The sequence below is a fragment of the Canis lupus genome, chromosome 26 (assembly GCF_048164855.1).
Source record: "Canis lupus baileyi chromosome 26, mCanLup2.hap1, whole genome shotgun sequence".
Taxonomy (NCBI): Eukaryota; Metazoa; Chordata; class Mammalia; order Carnivora; family Canidae; genus Canis; species Canis lupus.
In genome coordinates, this window is record NC_132863.1 from 42864204 (window position 1) to 42883964 (window position 19761).

General features: G+C 39.2%; 1 long non-coding RNA gene across 2 annotated transcripts in view; it reads left to right on the plus strand.

The window, feature by feature from the left end:
* LOC140617920 (uncharacterized) overlaps window positions 1-19761 on the plus strand; it is a 268157-nt gene that overhangs the window by 72580 nt on the left and 175816 nt on the right. For both annotated transcript variants that reach the window (XR_012018069.1, XR_012018068.1), the window contains exon 4: window positions 12360-12429. This is a non-coding gene — a long non-coding RNA (uncharacterized lncRNA). The remainder of the gene's footprint in view (window positions 1-12359; window positions 12430-19761) is intronic.

Genomic DNA, 19761 nt, shown 5'->3' on the forward strand with positions numbered 1-19761 from the left:
CTGCTTCTGGCACAGAGCTCCTAAAATACTTGGAGTGTCCAGGGTGGTGAGAGCAATAAAGATGTCTTCTGTTATGTTAATGATGGCTTTTGGACTGCACCTGAGAACAGAAGCTGGTTGCCAGGGGAACCAACTCTGTGAATAGAGGGTTGGAAACATTTTGTCCCACCTCCAGACCTCTGTGGAGGAAGGAGGGGAGAGAGGTTGAAAAGTCACCACTGACCACTGAGTTAATCAATCATGCCTATGCAATGAAGCCTCCATAAAAAATTCAAAAGGACGGGGGCCAGAGGGTTTCCATGATGGTGAACACTTGGAGATCTGGGGAGAGTGGCCAGCATGGACAGAGCCTGGAAGCTCTGTGATCTTTCCCATTACTTTGCTTTCTATATCTTTTTCATCTGGCTTTTCTGGATTATATCGTTTTATTATAAACTGGTAATATAGTGAGTAAAATGTTCCTTTGAGTCCATGAACTGCTCTACCAAAGTAATCAAATCCCAGGTAGGGTCATTGGCACATCTGATCTATAGCTGGTTGGTCAGAAACATGAGGTGATAATCTGGATTTACAACTGGTGTCTGAAGTGGAGAAGAATGGGGAGTGTCAGTTTTACAAGACTGAGTTCTTAACCCCGGGGATCTGATGCTATCTCTAGGTAGGTAATATTAGAATTGAATTGAATTGAATTGAATTGAATTGAATTGAATTGAATGACACCCAGCTGGTGTCCAAATAATTGTTGGAGGTGGGGGAAAACTTCCTCACACCAACATGTTGGAATTGGGTTCAGAACCTCTTAGAATTATACAGTAAAATTTGTGTGTTTCACTGTGTATAAATATGCATCTAAAAAAATGGATAGAAAAGTATTATACTTAAGACATTATTATTTAGATGTTATCATTTAATTCCAAATAAGACATTTTATAGACCATCCTAAAATTTAATAGCATTATCTGTACAAAGGATGAGAGTTATGTTTACATTTTATAGTTACTCCTGGATTTCAGATGTCTTTAGAATTGACGTATTGTTAAAAGGCCAAAGTTCACACCTGAGGTCAGTTATTATTCCCTTTGTCTTTGGTATGAAAATAAAGAACAGCCTGCTGTGGATATTCATTGCTTTTATCCTGCGTTATGTTCTCTAGGAAAAGCTAAGTGTAAATATTGCTAGAATGATGGATTTAGTAGAAACGTTAATAGACATAACAAACATTTTATATAAGTGTTTACTCAGGAGGATGTACGTGAGAAAGAGTTCTTTCACCTAAATGAATTTTCACGATAATATAAAGTTTACCCTTAAATGTGCCAGAATTTGCTTTTTTATTAACTTGTGCTTAGAACAATCACACTAAGTGCCAGGCAATAACCACCGCTTTGCCCAGGGACCCTGTGGATTTTCAACATTAGCCACACCCACAACTCTTGCCATTTGTGCAAATGAGGAAACTGGCACCATAAGCAGTAGGCTGTACAGAGACTGAGTTTATGACTTAGACTATTCTCAGTACCTACTTACTATACATGTAAGTGGCTAGTTACTCCAAACTAAATAAGCTCATCAAATTTAGGAGTGTTTAAATATAGATGTAGATCATTGTTTTCCAAGGCCCGTGGGCATGGGAATGAAGAAGGGATGTGTTCTCCCCTTTTGAAAAACAGAGGGTTTAGTTTATAAAACCAGAAGAGTCTGTGTTTTTACTCTTGAAGAGACTGTTCACAACTACCATATCATTGGGGCAAAAACTTTCTTATGATGCCAGATTCCTTTGCTTCACCCTCTTGGAACTTAAATAAATGAGTACATTTAATACTCAAAATTGAAACTTCGAAAGATGGTCTAGAGAAGCCCTAGTGTTTTCTTCCAGCCCCTTATTAAAACATCTATACCTAAGTCTAAACTCAGAGAAGTTATGTTTACTGCACGAAAATCTTAGCCACTGTGTGACCCTTTCCCTTAGGTTGCTTTCTTCCAAAAAGAGGAGTTCACCATTGTTTCCTCTGAATTCAACATCTAAAGTGACAAAGATGATGTTTTTCTTTATAAAGCCAACGCTTGCCAGTTTGTTGGTTTCCTGGATTCAATTTAGGACCCTAAGCAACTCTTTATGGCATTCCCAAGAGGATGGAACCCTGTTTGTTTGTTTTTTTCCCCCAAATAATGACAGGAAAATTCTCCTTTTGAAATGCCAAAAAAGGCAGAATTAATAAAATAGCACCATAGTTAACTAACTCATAAGAAAGGAAAGAAAAGAAAAGCAGCAATCATTAATCATTGAGCATTTCACAAACATTACCTCATTTATCCTGCACTGGGACCAGGAATACTCAGTTCACAGACCACTGTGGCTCAGTGGGTGATATCATCAGCACAAAGTCACTCAGATGATGCTAAGAGGCAAAATTAGGATTTGAATTGATGTCATTTTGACTCCCCATGTCCTGTGTTTGTATAATTAACCATTTAAAATATTTTATCAAACTCACCTGATTCCTTTTCTCTCATAAACTTAAGAATTATTCGCTATTAACCTGTTGACCTTTTATTCTTCCTTACAGAGTATTATTTTTAAACATGGAAAGGAGAAGAAAACACACTCAGGAGTCAAAGTTGTTAAGTCTAGTTAACCCTATGATTTGTTTTCCTCCACAGCTTTGTCTTTGTAACTTCCATTCGATGACTTGAAAAATCCTACTGATAAACTAGAAGCTGTTAAGAGTGGAATTCAGTATTGAACTCTAGTTTTTTACTTCGGTTTGTTGGACATCAAGATCCTAGTGTAGTCCCTAATTTCCTTCTATCTGCTTTCTGTGGGTGACCTCATTCATGTGCATGGACTCTGTTATTAGTACACACTGCTTGCTTTCAAATCTCACCCCCAGCCCATTTGTCTTCTTGGGCTTCTTCCAACCATTTCTTCTGATTAGAAATGCTATTAGTGTCTAGAATTCAGTAAGTCCAGAAATGAACTCAGTCACCTTTCTGCAAAATTAGTGTTACAAATTTGGTAAAGAAAGAATAAAAGGACAATAGGGGAGCAGGGAGGGAGAGAAGGAAGGGAAAGGAAGGGAAGGGAAGGAAAGGGAAGAGGGAAGGAAGGACCAGTTTCACACTCCATGTTCCTCCTTTCAGCATAGGGCACCATTGGCCATCCTGTGGCCAACCAGACACCAGAGCACTACATTTGACTCCCTTTTGTTCTATGTAGCCAATTAATCACCAAGACCCACTAACTTTACATATTATAAATATTTATCTTTTTCCCCATCGTTTTTGCCACAAATGTATAGTTTCTGGCATCTATGTTCAAGATAATTATCTCTGACTATTCCTTTATATCTGGAATATTATTTCCTTACCATATACTACTACTTCTTCTCTCTCTCTCTCTCTTTTTTAAAGATTTCATTTATTTATTCATGAGAGACACACAGAGAGGCAGAGACATAGCCAGAGGGAGAAGCAGGCTCCCCGAGGGGAACCCGATGTGGGTCTCAATCCTGGGATCAGGGATCACACCCTGAGACAAAGGCAGATGCTCAACCACTGAATCACCCAGGCATCCCCTACTTCCTCTTAAAGGTCTCAGTATAGATATTCCTTCCTCCTAGAAATGGTTATGAACCCCTAATTTGGGTAAGATACCCTTCCTCAGTGATACTGTGATACTGCATGGTTTTCCATCTTCATTTATCGTATTCTACAGGACATTGCAATTGCCATTTACATGCCTGTCGTGAATACCATGAGGGTGGGCATGCCACCTTCCTTGTATTCTTCTGCATAATATCCATTACAAAGTAAGTTCATAAGTATTTATTGAATTTGCTAAATGAATGGACTTCTTCCATTTTCTAACTGCACAACAGTTCACAGCCAAATATGATCCATACCATGTCCAGTTACTAGTGGAGAATATAAAGAAAATAAATCCCTTAATCCTAAAGTTGGTAGGTTGGGAGGGGGGAGACAAAGGTGGGACATCTTCTCCCCACCCCCAACCACTTGTTTTTGTTCCAGATTTCTGGACTCGTCATGAGATACTAGCCATAGTCATAATTTTGATTAGATTTTTCTCTCATTCACACTGGTGAATCACTCTGACTGTGGATTTTCCCAAACTTAATAAAATTACTATATCTCATACCATTATGATGCAGATTATCACAGTCTCAAGGCTCAGAGATTACTAAAGAATTATAATTTGAAGAGCTATGATTTATCAGTTATATCAGTTTTACTTAAACAAACAAGAGAAACATGTACGATTCCACTTAAATTAATTTACAATTCCAAAGAAATTTCCACAGATATGTGTGAAGAACAGTCATAATCATTTAATTAGGCTTCCAGTATATTAAAACCACTGTTAATGTTTGCTTGAATCATTTTCTCTTCTTGAATTGCCAGTGGTGATACAAACACAGTACCACATTATATTTGAAAGTGCAGAGAGAATTTTCCTTCAATGGTCCCAGTAGTGAATTAAACTGCCAAAAAAGTACAATAAGTACTTCTGAGTTATAGCAACATTTTCTGAGCTAATTTTCAAGATATTAAGTTTCTACAAATCTTTTTTTTTCTGAAACAAAGGAAAATGAAAAGAATAGAATTGGCTCAGAACTGTTACAAAATATGATTTGATCAAGAATAGGAAAATTTTAAATGCAAAAAAGATTGCCCTACAGTAGTCTCCACACTTTCTGAAAAGATAAGTGCTGAGAAAAGACTACAGTAATTTTTCTAAGCACATCTCCTGGTTTTCTGTTAGTTGAATAGACAAAAAAAAAAAAAAGAAAAAAAAAAAAAGGACCTGGAAAAACAAACCAGCTTTTCCTTTCTTCTCTACTGTCCCCAAGGCCACTTTAATCCTATATGTGTTAAGAATAATCCCCCAAACGGGTGAGAATTTTCCAAGGAGAAATCTTATTTTAATTTTCTTCATTCAAAGTCTACCTCCTCCATGTCATCTGAATTCTAATCCTACAAAATTATTTTGTCTTTCCTAGTAACAGCACACTGGTGATTTTGATAACCAATGATCCTTCTTTCCTCCCTCCCTCCCTCCCTCCCTCCCTCCCTCCCTCCCTCCCTCCTTCCCACCCTCCCTCTTTCCATCCATCCATCCATCCATCCATCCAATAATCCATCCATCCATGCACCTGTCTTGATCTTTGGTACAGCCTGGTACTGTGCTACCAATATGTTTATGACCCTTAATTTCCCCTCAATGAATCACGGTTCACACCAGGAGCGCCTAAGTGAGGGTGATGTTTCTCTCCATCTGTTGTTTGTCATGTTAAATTTAGATATTTCTGGCAGGGCCCAGATTTGATAATGATAGGTGAGGGTGTATTATATATGTGCTAACGGAAAGGTATTTTATAAAATCCTGCATGCAGTGAGTAATTTTCTTCCCAATACAGTTCTTGCTTGCATAAACCTTTAACTACAAAATGCTCAGTTGGAATTACTAACAAAATAACCTTTCAAGGGATGTCTTTTTTTTTTTTGGCCTGGTATCATTTGAAGCATGAGGCCCAATGAGGTAGAACTTTAATCCTCCCTCCCTCCCTCTCTCCCTCCCTCCTTTCCTTCCTCCCTCCCTCCCTTCCTCCCTTCCTTCCTTCCCATAGAGGAATTGACAAGTTAAAAGTCCTTACTTGTTTCCATTTCTATAGACAGTACTATCCATTTATCTTGGTGTAAAATTTCTTCCTTCTTCACTTATAGTTTAAGGAGAAAGTAGGTAAAATTGCATATGGAGCCCAGGGAGAGGACAATGACCCAGATTTCTTCCCTTGAGTTTCATGTTCTTACACCATGTCAGGAGGAGCTATGGCTGGGACCCCACTGGCAGGAGATAAGACACAAATCCTGAAAGGGTGCTAATCATAATGAAGAGGGGGATTTGATCTAGTGTCCCACACAAAACACCAACTCTTAGGTTTTCCTATCAGGACGTATACTAGCTGAGTTATACTTATTCCCTTCCTAACCCAGTTACTCAGGCACCCTGACTGTAGTTGGGAGAAGACCTCTGTATCATCTGGTTTACATCAAATGCCAGATGGCTGTCCTTCCTGATTGGGGGACAATGACACACAGAGGCAGTTGCAGCAGCAATTGAAAATGGAGTCTCACTTTCCTTCTTGTTATCACTGTTAGCTTACCAAGTCTGCTGGGTTCTAGGAGTCGAGTCCTCAAGCAACAAAGAGTAGACTTCCACAAGTCAGTGGGAGGAGGACTCAAAAGGCATTTAATCTGAGTACAGACCTTCCTTGACTTAAATTGGGTTACCTCTCCATAAACCCATCATAAGTTGAAAATATCGTTAAGTCGAAAATAGATTTAATACACCTCACCTACGGACCATTATAGCTTCACCTAGCCTAGCTTCCCCATGCTCAGACCACTTCTGTTAGCCTACAGTTGGGCAAAATCATCTAACACAAAGCCTGCTTGATAATAAAGCATTGAGTATCTCATGTAATGTACTGAATACTGTATTGAGAGCGAGACAGAATGGCTGTATGGGTGGGATGTTTATCAGTGTATTTGTGGTTAACCCTCCTGATCACTTGGCTGACTGGCAACTGCAGCTGCCCAGGATCTTGAAAGAGGATTAGACCACATATCACTAGCTCCAGGGAAAAATCCAAATTCAAAATTCGAAGTACTGTTTGTACTGAATGCATATTGCTCTTGCACCATCGTAAAGTTGAAAAATCCCAAGTTGTACCATCATGAGTAAGAGAGCATCTGTGTATAAGTAAACCGTGCCCCTATTGCATAACTTGAGTTGGAGAACTGATACTATGGGGTGATATAATTTATAAGGACTTTAATTGTTTTATTATAACTGAGTGACCTGAGTAGTTGTACAATTTTTAAAGTTGGAAAAAACACCGTAGACTTACATTAGAGAAGATTTATGCCTTATCTCAAGTTGGTTTAAATGTTTGAATTTCTCGATAAATTTCCAGTGCAAAGATTGGGCAGCCAATACCTGTGGTGGCTTTGTGTGCGTGCCCATATGTGCCAGCACGGCCAGGTTGAAGTCTATCCTCTCAGATCCCCTTTCCTGGAGGTGTGTGGCCTGGGAGATTCTGCTGTGAGATTTGGAGGGTGAAGCGAAGCCCCAGCACTTCTGTGGCTTACACACGTTGTCTCTCATCTGCTGGTTCCCCTCATTTGCCTGAGGCAGTGTCTGGATCGCTTAATGACCCAGTTTCCCTGGTTCCACTTTCAGCTTCTCACCCTCCTGGGTCAGGTGTGTTCCGCTCTGTGATGAACGGTGCAGCTTCTGTGGGACATGCTGCTCATTATGATCAGAGTAAACATGAACTGATGTGGGCTTCCATCCATTATTGTGTGTCCAGCTTGTCCTCACTCTCCTCCCCACACTGGGTATCAGGGTCCCCTGCCGACCGCCACCTCCTATCCACTAGATATCGGCTCCAGCATCAGAAATGAGGACAACAGCCTTACAGAGGCTATGATCTAGATTTCACAATCCTATACAGCCAAATCTGTGCTAATTCCATATATATATATATATATATATACACATATATATACAAATCCTATCTAGAGTTCTGCTTCTCTGAAACCTGACTGATACGCTGTCACTTGGCACCAATAGACCAAAGGCTGAAGTGCCATCAGCCTGCCTTGTCTTTACATGGGCCCTCCTGCCAAGATTACCTTTCAGGGAGTCTTTTAAAGGTGTACATACTTATGCAACTGTTTCCCTCACTCTTCAAATCTGAAGAGACCATTTTAACAAAGGGAGAGCTCATTCTCCTGACAAAAGTGATCCCACTTCTACTTCTTTACCTCCCTTTGAAGGGCACTGTCTGCCTCCATCTTTTCCCACCTTTGTTACATAAAAAGGATCAGTACAAAAGGTTAGAATCTAAAGTTCTAAAAAGCTGAAGCGTATCTGTTTCTCAGAAGATTGGATGTGGAGCTTTTATCACATTATTTTTAGATGGCTGCCTCTTTAATAAATCCCTAATGCACGTGCAAGGGCAACTTGATTTGTTTTTTTGTTTGTTTTGTGTCTTGTTTTTCTTTTTTTTTTTTTTTTTGGTTGCATAAGATTTATTTAAACCTCAAAGACACCAAGACACCAGTGCATGGAAATCAACATGCTCTGGTGACTCATAAAAATCAACATGTGCTGTAACCCTTCGGCACCATCCTCATTAGGAACTTCGCAAGAACAGAGAGAACATATCTAAAAAGATAAGATTGAAAATAGAACTTGATTGATGTCTTAAAAGATGATCAGCACACATATTAAGCCTGAGCCTTTCTGGATTAGACTCATCTTGCCTTTTACTTTGTAAAATTACTCTTAATCATTAAATTCCTCCAGAGGGACAAAAGCCATAACCATCTTTCAAACACATGTAGAAAATTAACTCATAAGAATAAGGTAAAAATCATTTGTTAAGGAATTTAATTCCTAGTAAAGTTCTCATTAACGATAAATCTATTGAGGGGTAGTAACAATTTATTGTAAGATAGATAGAGCAACATTTATTTGATGCTGGGAACCTGGATACAAGCAAATGTGCTCATTATAGCCCTAGACAGGGTCATTTCAACAAAAAAATCTCAATTAAATGCACAAAGAAAGCATCATATTATAAAACATACTATGTGCATTTAATATTTAACATGTGTAAATATATATTATACATATAATTTATATATATGCAAAACCACTTTTTAGTTCTTTGTACATTTCAGAAATATATTTTTGAAAATAGTCATTTACCAACAATAATGAAAAATAGAAGCGCACATAAAGTTGGGCACGTGAGTGCATTTGTGATGTAAGGTGAGTCCTGACCTTCTCCACAGCCACAAATAGGCCTTGGAAATGGAGTCCAAATCACACATTTTACAGATGGGGAAACTGACAAGACTGTAGAGCCCTGTAGTGGTCACTGAAGGTTGGGGTCCAGGGTCTCCTGACTCTGATCCAGAACATTGGTTCCACACCCCAGCTCCTTGGTGAGCAGCAGCTGGTTCTCTAGCAGCAGGTGAAACAAAGATGTGGTCTGACTCTGGGATCACTGCACAGCTCCAGTCGCAAATAAAGCACATTACCCCCATCCCACCTTAAAAAACAAAATCCACACGCTAAGAATATCTCTGTTGGTGGTGTGAAGGGAGTGATTTCACATTTCACAAAACGGTGCAAAGTCAGGCAGGCGTTGCTGGTGCCTGATACCTGCGGGCTCTGGCACTCTTCCAACTCCAAATCCAGCTGCAGTGTCGAATTTTTCAGCTCATGCAACCGCCTTCCACCAACAGGAGTCATACTTATTCTTTTGGGGTTTTTTAAAGTTAAAATGGTGTCGAAAGTAGGAGATTAAAGCAAGTGAACAAATAGCAGGGCAAGCTTATCGCTACCCTCAGGTGCAGACTGAGGGTAAATGAGTTACTGTTTCACTTGTAGAATTTTCAGAAAATATAATGTGGGAAGAACAGTGAGGTTTGGGGCCCCTGGCCTCTGTGGACTTGACATTTTAAAAGTTGCTTCAACAGTTTATATAGTTCTTTTCATGAGCACTAGATACTAACCTGGTTCTACTGCTTACTAGCTATGTAACCTTGGACCTGTTGAACGCTCTGTGCCTCAGTTTCCTAATCTTTAAAATTAGAGTCTAGCGGTGTCTATGTCAGGGAGTCATATTAAGGATTAGGTGAGGAAAGATGTAAGAATACCAAGAGATTTCTGGCTATTGCCAACAACATTTTAGCTATTATTATCACTTATATATGCTAATCGTGTCCGTATTTAATGCACAAAATTTTCTGCCTCCTGAGTTCATCCTGTTTCTGTTTTAATAATTTAATCCTGAGGACTTGCCCAAGAGGGTCTATTAAAACATAGATCCGGGCAGCCCAGGTGGCTCAGTGGTTTAGCGCTGCCTTCAGCCCAGGGCGTGATCCTGGAGAACCGGGATCGAGTCACATGTCGGGGTTCCTGCATGGAGCCTGTTTGTCCCTCTGCCTGTGTCTCTGCCTCTCTCTCTCTCTGTGTCTCTCATGAATAAATAAATAAAATCTTAAAACAAACAAACATAGATCCTCAAGGCCTTGCTGTTGATATTTTGATTCAGCAAGTCTAGAGGAGATCGTAGGAGTATACAGTTCTATGATCCTGAGGTTCCTGTCTCTAACCAACCAGGTATTTTTATGATGCAGCAAGTGTAGGAAACCAGATCACTCTAGACCAGATGGCAAACTTAGGTGCTTGTGTGGAATAATTTCTACAATTCTAGGATGTCTACATGCTGAAGCCTCACCCACAGAGGGTATAATATAAAGGAATGGCTCCTGCCATTTGGTTTGTTTGTTTGTTTAGATTCAGTGATCTCAGTTGGTTTTCCCAGTTGAGAACATGTCACTGTGCCCCCACCCAGTAGCATTCAGTCTGACTTGCAGGAGCTGAGTTCTGAGAATCATGGCCAATATTCAGAAAATAACACCAAGGTTAATCCAAATACAGTTATCATTTCATCACATAGAGAGTATCTGGGTTGTGTAAATCAATGGGAGGGCAATGTGATGTCAGAGTCAAACGCTCTGATTGGCCTAAGGTTAGAATTCTGAAAATATCCTTTATACAATAGACAAAGTTGAGTAAAAATCTTGACCTCTCTGCCATCTTTCTGCCTCGCCTCCACAGAAACTATGAAGGTTGAAAGAAAATAATCTCTACAGAGCTATCGATATGAGGGTGATTAGAATTCTCCATCTACAATGTTACTACCCTCTATGGTGTGCTCTCCAAACACCAGCTCTCTTGACAAATTTACTTCTTTGAATTGAACTTAAGACTCTTTCACCATATAGTTGTGAACCAATATCTCACAACACAATCTTGGAAATTAGGTAATAACCAAGACTGTCTTATGATGGTTTCAAAATAGTGACAGAAACCCATTTGAAGCAAGCTAAACCCTCACTCACTGACTCACTCACTCATGCAATCAGAACATCCACGGATTGGATCCAGGAACTCAGGGCATGCTGTCCTGTCTCTCCTGCATGCATTTCCCATTATCCAAAGTGCGTACATAATGTCTTCAACATAGTAAGTTCTCAATGAATAATTATTGAGTGATGGTTTAATCTACTGTACATGTCTTCTGACATATTTTCTAAAGAGCATGAATATTTTAAATTCTGGATAAGATGTCTATCTAGTTTTTTTTATGCTTTAGAAAATTACTTTTCTTTCTTTTGTTAAAATATGTTCTGTTAAGCCCAGGGAATTTATTCTTCATTGTAGAAGTACTGAACAAAATAAAAAATACATTCTCAGCCTTTCCGATCAGATATTTTAGACATCCTGGCCTCATTTCAGAGTGAGAACATTGAAGTTTTCAAAACTTTAAAGTTATGGTGTTTTTGTATGTCTGAACTTTAAAGTAACTAAAAAATGAGAAACATTTTCTTTGTATCCTTTCTCCTCCAATACAGGGTTGTATAGCATTCGTATAGGGTAATTTGAGAAAAGCAAAAGGCAGTCTTTGCCCTAAAATTTGTCTCAAAAGATCTAAAATTTTGAGTTATTAATTGGCTAAAATTATAACCACTGGCAATGATTTCAAGTGGAACACAGCCTCTTCATTTCAAGCCTACCTTCTTTCATTTATCTCTTTGTTCATTCATTCATTTAGCAGATATGCACTTGAGCATGAGGTTAGGGACTGAGGGTAGAGAGCCCAGTGAGGAAAAGCAACATCAGATCTCAAGCATGCTGGGGCAGACTTGATTAATTCAGCAAATCTTTATTGAGCCTCTCCTGATCGGCAATATTCTGCTAGACTCTAGAGATGTGGATGTAAATGAGAAAGACAGAAGCAATGTCCTTCTAGTACTTCAAGGACATGAGACAGAAACAAGCACCTGAATCAACCGATATATGACCAAAATCAATGAAGAATTTCTATAGAGTTGTACGTGGGTTAATGTGATAGAAAGTAGTTGGTGGTTATTTTCAGTAGATGGAGTAGTCAGAGAAGGCCTCTGCAAAGGTCATATGCGGTCTGAGAAGGGAAGAAACTGAAACAGAGGGACAAGACAGCCACTAAGAAGACGGGAAGACTGTTCCAGGGTATACAAAGACCCTGTTACATGAATGGTGGTATGGCTCAAGGAGCTGAGGGTAGATAATGTACTAAAATAAGATGGGGAGCAGGAGGTGAGCTAAATAACGTTTGCCTTAAGACATGCTAATAATATCTTTGGTGTTTACTCAGATTAGAACTATGAATACTAATGACCGACGCTAATATATCCAAAAATGCTTTGTTGTATAGGGATCAGAACCACAGGTGAGAACAGATGTATGAACCTGTAAAAGACAGAGAAACCATTTCAAACTGGCAGGTAAGAACTCCCATATATCACTGAAGAAAAAGAATACAATCCAGGATTAGGTATGGCGCCAGTTGTCCGCTCTCTGATCTCCTCCAGTCTGGGATGGGCTCCTTGTTTTCCAAGTGTACAGGCCTTTTTTTTTTTTTTTTTTTGGTAGAATAGGGTTTCTCTGATATTTCTTCATGATCAGACCCAGGAATGCCTTTCTGTTTTATTTTTTTCCTTTTCTTTTTTCTTTTTTTCTTTCCTCCTCTCTTCCTCCTCTTCCTCCTCCTCCTCCTCTCCCTCTCCCTCCCCTTTCTCTTCCTCTTTTTCCCCTTCCTTCTCCTCTTCCTCTTTGTCCTCCCCCTCCTCCTCCTCCTCCTTTGCCAGGTTATCACAGTGTGATGTTTTTGTTCTTCTACTCATTTCCTAGCCCATGCCTGCGACACAGATTTGTCCCACTGCTGGTGGTGCTGACTCTTACTGTCTGACAAAGAGGAGATATACCTAGTACTCTTTATCTAGTACTCTTGCCTCTACAAAGCACACCCTCCTTATTCACAAGACAATAGTTTGTGAAGAGATCATTTGCGACTAAGTGAAATCCCATTCTTCTCAGTTTTACTTGCCTATTGTTTTTATTCTACTGCAATACCCTTCTCAGATGAACCCCTACTGCCCACCAGACTGATTAAAGAAAAAAAAAAAGGAAGAAAAGAAAGGGAGACATTAAGTTGTTATTTAATTAATGGATTTAGGGAATTCCATGGTGAGATGATTTCTATTGAATTCTTTTATTTCAGAACCATTCCATTTACAAACCATATCCAGCCTCTTTTATCTAAAATTGTTAGTCAACAGCACATTTCCTTCTGGGGTCTTTGGTAGATCAGCATCACTAATCTAGCCAATGGCTACATGCATCTTCCTTCTAGAAGCTACCACGCCAACCACCTTGTTTGGACAAGGCTCAGGTAGATGAAAAGGGTTATAAAAATCTGTATCAGAGTTTTTCAACAAAAAATGGACTGCCTTCTGGCAGAAAGGCTAAGTCAATGACTATATCTCACAAAAGACTGTGATAAATGTCATAAGAAAAGAATAAACTGTATCAAAACTATGAAGGAGCGGAAGTTGATATCTAACGGAAACATCTGCACTGTTCTCACCAGGGCTCAGTTTGGAGAATACTCCCTCCATCTTACTTGGAGAATAAATAAATACCTAAGAAAAGATAAAACTGTTAGATTTAATAGAATTTGCAGAAGACCTTAAACTAAACACATCTAACAACAACAACAAATCGATGATGGAAATGTCAATTTCCTTAACAGCCTACTCTATTTTATTTTCTGATGCCAGATACAAATTCACTCTAAAATCTGTCACAGGGGTTTAAAAGCGCGTGTTGGAGGCATTGACAGTTGCTCAATAGTGGATTTTTAAAAAACTACTGGTTTGCAGGAATGCCCAAGAGAGAAAAATGCATGATTCATGGTAAAGTGTGCTTCCCTGACTAATTTGCCAGGTTTTTATCACCAAAGGCAAACTTTTGACCCCAAATCCACATTATTAATGTGCCCTATCCAGTTCTCTGTCCCATTGCTTCATTTTTATCTTAGCACTACAGAGTCATCCACTCGGTCAGTCAGTCATTCAACAAATACCAATAATTTCCTTCTATCCATATGGACAAACAGATGATTATGAGATTTATGTATTCATTCACAAATCTTTACTGAGTACTCACTATGTGATAGGAATTATTCTCCATGCTGTGGATGACAGGGAACAAAGCAAACCAAGTTTTTATTCTCATGTAATCTACAGGAGACTGATAATAAATTAGTGAGTACTTTCCAGAAAATGCTAAATGGATGAAGACAATGAAACAGGCACGTGATGGAATGTTGAGAAGTACTACTTTCCATTTGATGGTCAAAGAAGGCACCCCTGGATCTGAATGATGAGAAAAATCCTAGTCTGAAAAGATTTTGGGAAGTGTATTTGCAGTGGTAATAGACCATTCCTTTTGTAAGAGAGTACAGTACAAACTGAAAATTCCACTATCAGATGATAAGTGTTTCAGTACAAGTATATATGGTGAATTTAGGCATATGGGAAGTAGTGCATTAAGGAAGATTGGGAGCAGGAGATGATGGAAATTAGGGAAGGTGTCACAGAAGGGTAATCCTTGATGATGTAGCAGAGCTTCTTAAGCACGTAAAAAAGGAAAAAGACATGAAGTTGAATCAGCAGCTAGAATTTGATTACTGGCATTTTTTTTAAAGGCAAATGATCCTTACAAACCACCTAGATCTATGATATTATTTCTCACAGTGTCTTAAAATCCTTAAGAGAGCCTCCAAGGCTTATGCTAAAGAAGGAGGGGATGGCTACATGGAAAGACTTGGATATTACCATCCCTATTACGATTCCTGGCTTTGTTTTTGTTTTGTTTTGGCTTGTTGTTGTTGTTTTTTTTTTTTTTCTTGAATAGTAGATTTCACTCTAAAAACTAAAAACCAGGCAAAATTACACAAATCTAAGATTTACTTTTGGCTATGATAGAAAAGCTTCTCTCCCCAACCCACTCTCTTGCCTTCATCCCCATAAAGCACAACTATAAAGCTAGAAAAAAAATATATATATATATATCCTTTGAAAACACTGGACAGTGACCAAGATAGCCTGGACTTTATCATAGATGTTTAAAGATTGGTGCCACTAACTATTCAGTAAGAGAAACATTTCTCCCCCTTTTCCTTTGGTCCTATTTGGGCTGTAAGTGGGAAACTCCTCCCCCCTTGTAGAAGTAGCAGGAATCACAGTACCTGGCCTGTTTCTTAATTCCACACTCATTGGGTTGGTGCCATTTGGCTCTGAGCATGGGTGATTCAGCAACTTTTTCTTTATTCCCTGGACATGCCTGTGTAGTTGTGATTTTGCGTCCATATTGTAATCCCCCTTGGGTACACGGTGGAGCCGTGTGTGCCCACCGAGCATAGAAAGTGACTCTGAGTATCTGGAAAAGTGTCTGCTCTGCTCTTGAGACACAAACTTCTTGGAATGGACCACAGCTCAGGAAGTGCTACAGAGCTTGACCACAGCAGCGCATTGAAATGAAACTCTCCGAACTAAAGACCATCCATATAAAAGCCTAATAAAAAGGCTGAAATTTTCATTTCCATCTGCCTGACTCTTCTTTTTACTTTTCTGCTTATTCAGAGCTCAGAGGGGAGAAGTACCCTGGTTCATTATCTCTCAAGTCTCAACATACAACACAAATTAATAATTAATTGGTGTCGTAGCTCTGAGAGGAGAGATCTCCAGACCTATATACTCCTCCTTCCCTGCTTTACATTCCACAGTTTTGCTTTAGACCACCAAGAAAATGGGTTATCTTACAGGAGTTATCTCAGCGATTGTTACAGAGTCTCCTCCATCAGCCAGGTCCGGAGCTGGGTGCTATTGAAATATAAGAATCTTACAGTTCAGTAAGGGAGGTCAAGTCTGTATGATTAAAGCATCACCTGTTTTAGCTTCACAGTGAGGCCATTCTTGACCTCCCTTTTATGCATCAGCCTCAACCCTGACCCCATTTACACCCACTCACTACTGCATCATTCTGTTTGCTTTGCTACACTTGTCACAATGAACAATCTGAGTTACCTTATTTCATTTTATTTTAACTTATTAAAATACATGTGGTGATCTAAAACGTTAGCCCCATGAAGCCTTACAAAACTGTTTTGGTGGGCAGCCCTGGTGGTGCAGCGGTTTAGCACCGCCTGCAGCCTGGGGTGTGATCCTGAAGACCCAGGATCGAGTCCCATGTCAGGCTTCCTGTGTGGAGCCTGCTTCTCCCTCTGCCTGTGTTTCTGCCCCTCTCTCTGTGTCTCTGTGAATAAATAAAATCTTTAAGAAAAAAACATTTAAAAAAAACAAAAAAACCAATACTGTTTTGGTTAGCACTATATCTTCCCAAACTAGGATATGGTAGTTGCTCAGGTAGTGTGTTTACTATTGAGGAAATAATTCTAAATTAATAATTCTAAATTAATAATTAAATTAATTCTAAATTAATCGGGACGCCTGGGTGGCTTAGTGGTTGAGCGTCTGCCTTTGGCTCAGGGCGTGATCCTCAAGATCCCAGGATGGAGTCCCGCATTGGGCTCCCTGCAGGGAGCCTGCTTCTGCCTCTGCCCATGTCTCTGCCTCTCTCTTTCTGTGTCTCTCATGAATAAATAAATAAAATCTTTTAAAAAATGGTAGACTATCCCTTTATAAGAATGTTAATGGTAAGGTGTGCTTGCATTTTGTACTTCTTCCTTGGAGCATCAGGAAAGGCTGAACGAGGAGGTGGCATTGCAATTCAGCTCAAATGGATGCTGAGTTGGGAGACAGGAGAGAGGGGAGGCATTCTGGGCTCTATAAAAGCCTAAGTACAAACATGGCATATAGAAGCTGCGAGATGTATTTTGATTCAGTGAGTACTAGGATCATGATTAACCTTTATGTCTCACCGACTTGTACATATTTTCAGTGGTATGAATCTTGCTAGTTTTTTCCAGTCATACAAAGAAATTTTAAAATACAGTCAAATTCTCTCCTTGGGTTCATGTAGAGAAGACTTACTGTGCCAAAGGTTTATTTTTTCCTCTTTTGTATAAGAAGCTTTCTGTCTGACATTGAAGTGAGTCTATCCCAGCTGCAAGATTGTGGGTCAAGTTTGAGCAACAGTTCACTGAAAAATAATTTTCTTCAATTGAATCTTGCTCTTGCTGGGAAATTCTCTCTACACTGACAGTACTGTGCGCCCCAGAATAAGAGTTATCTGTCTTGCGCTTTCCACATCAAGTGTATTGTCTCTACTAAAACTCATTCATTAAGCACCTAATCATCTAGATGTGGCCCTAGCTTTACCTTTGGACAAAACAACATAAATGGACATCCCTTCTTCTTTATATCACCTGTGAACCAATTCTATCATGGGGTCTTTAACACTTTATCATCTGTGATTCATTTTTAAGCTTGACTTCCCCGTAAGATAACATGCCTTTGATGAGTGTGCTTGTCTTACTCTCCTTGATATCCCTGGTGCCTGACATCCAGAAAGGCCTTGAATAGTTGCTGAACTAATAGGTTTTGTAAATGATACATGAAAAAATATAAGGTTATGCAAATAACCATCAATGTTGAACAAATTATATTGTGTACATATTTGTATGCTTTCCCAAGACTAAGTAAGATATTCTTAATGTCCATTATAAAGGTATCTACTAAAGCTCTTACTTCTGTTTACCTTTTAAAGCTTTGTGTGTGGGACACCTGGATGGCTCAGTCGTTGAGTGTCTGCCTTTGGCTCAGGTCGTGATCCCGGGGTCTTGGGATCGAGTCCTGCATCAGGCTCCCTGCAGGGAGCCTGCTTCTCCTTCTACCTATGCCTGTGCCTCTCTCTCTGTGTCTCTCATGAATAAATAAATAAAATCTTCAAAAAAATTAAAAATAAAACTTCTGTGTTAGAATTACAAAAATATAGGGTTAGAGTTGGAAAATGTACAGGTTGGAGAATAGGGGAGATATGAGACCACAGATTCCCTTATATAGCCCTATGTTTGGTCTCCACTGGATTTCATTGCCTGTTACCAAATACAAATTCAATAACTATAAAATAAATATTTTAATTTATTTTTACATTTTGGTTTTATTTTCTTAGAATTCTTACACAATTGGTATTTTCCCTTGATAATATGTATTATGGTAAGTATCCTGATTTAGTGATCAAATAATGCCAAATTTTGTTAAACTATTAAGCATCTACTAAATTATATACTATTCTGACAGCTGGTGATACCAATAGGATAGATATATGCTTAGCTCTAAGCAATCTAATGTAGTTAAGTCAAAAGACCGTGAATAAGTAATAATTAGTGTGGTACTTGTACAAAGAAATTTGCAATCAGCAGATGAAAATGAGATCAGAATTTTTCTTCTGTATTGGGCCATCATGAAATTAATTTCTACTTATGATTTTCAAAAAAATGTATGGAGCTTGTATAATTGTCATCAATTTATACAGACCAACCAGAAACTTGAGGAAATATCCTTGCTACACGATTCCTGATGAGAACTGTGGCCCAGACAATCTCTGTAATGACTGCCCGAGGGCTCAGATATTTCTCTAGGGACATAGACCAGAAGTTTTCTGGCAGGTCATTCAAACAGCTACCTGAGACTCTCCACACATCCTCCTCCCTTCCTCTCATGTGAATAAGCCAAGCCAAAGTACTCTTGGAGGTCAGAGGGCAAAATTAGTTTTCAACTAATAATCTCTCTTAGAGATTATTACTGTGTGTATTGAAGATTGGAGGTTTCAAGCAACAAAAACCATCTGAGGTAGCTGAAGCTGAAAGGTGTCTTTTCTATGTGGTAGTAGGGCTATCTCAAGGAACCAAGGGTGTAAGACACCTGGGAATCAAGTAGATGATAGAATCAGGAAGTTGCTCTGAAGATAATCTTTAAATTCTTCACTTCTGATACTTTTCTCATATTGTTTTCACTCATTTTTTTTTCCTTAACCTACTCTACAGGTTGGGTACAGGAATGATACCCTATATTATTCTGAGACAATCTCTCTCTCTCTCTCTCTCTCTCTCATGCCAGTTGCTCTCCCCTTCTTCCCCAGTAATAGACCCCAAAAATAGCATCAGGATACATGACTGACTCAAGTGTCTACATACCTCCACCTCTACTGCAGCAACCTGTGGCTTATGACTAAGTTCTGACAAAAGGGATATAGGAATAAGGGACAAGCACAATTTGTAGGAAGTCTTATAAAAGGGAATCACATGGAATAGAGTCTCTATCTTTTTCACTCCACCTTGTTACAAGTTTGACTGGAACTGAAGCAACCATGGGGTAGCCAGTACCATGGGGAAAGATAGCCAGATGCAAAAAGAACTGTGGAATAAGATAGTAAATGAACAAGAGAGTTGTAGCCTAGGACCCTGAAACCATACAGCACTACAACAACCTTGTAATGCCAATTCCTAGAAAATGACATGAGAGGTAAATTCTATCTTTTATAAACTACTCTTAGTTTTTTTTGTATTGTTTTCTTTTTTATTTTTCTTATTTTTTTTTTTCAGAGAAGGAGAGAGAACAAGAGAAAGAGAGGGCAGGGCTGTGGGAGGAGCAGAGGGAGAGAGAGAAAGACAATCTTAAACAGGCTTCACGCCCAGTGCAGGACCTGATGCGGGGCTCAATCTCACAATGCTGAGATCATGACCTGAGCCAAAATCAAGAGTTGGATCCTTAATCAACTGAGCCACCCAGGTGCCACTTCCATATTAATTT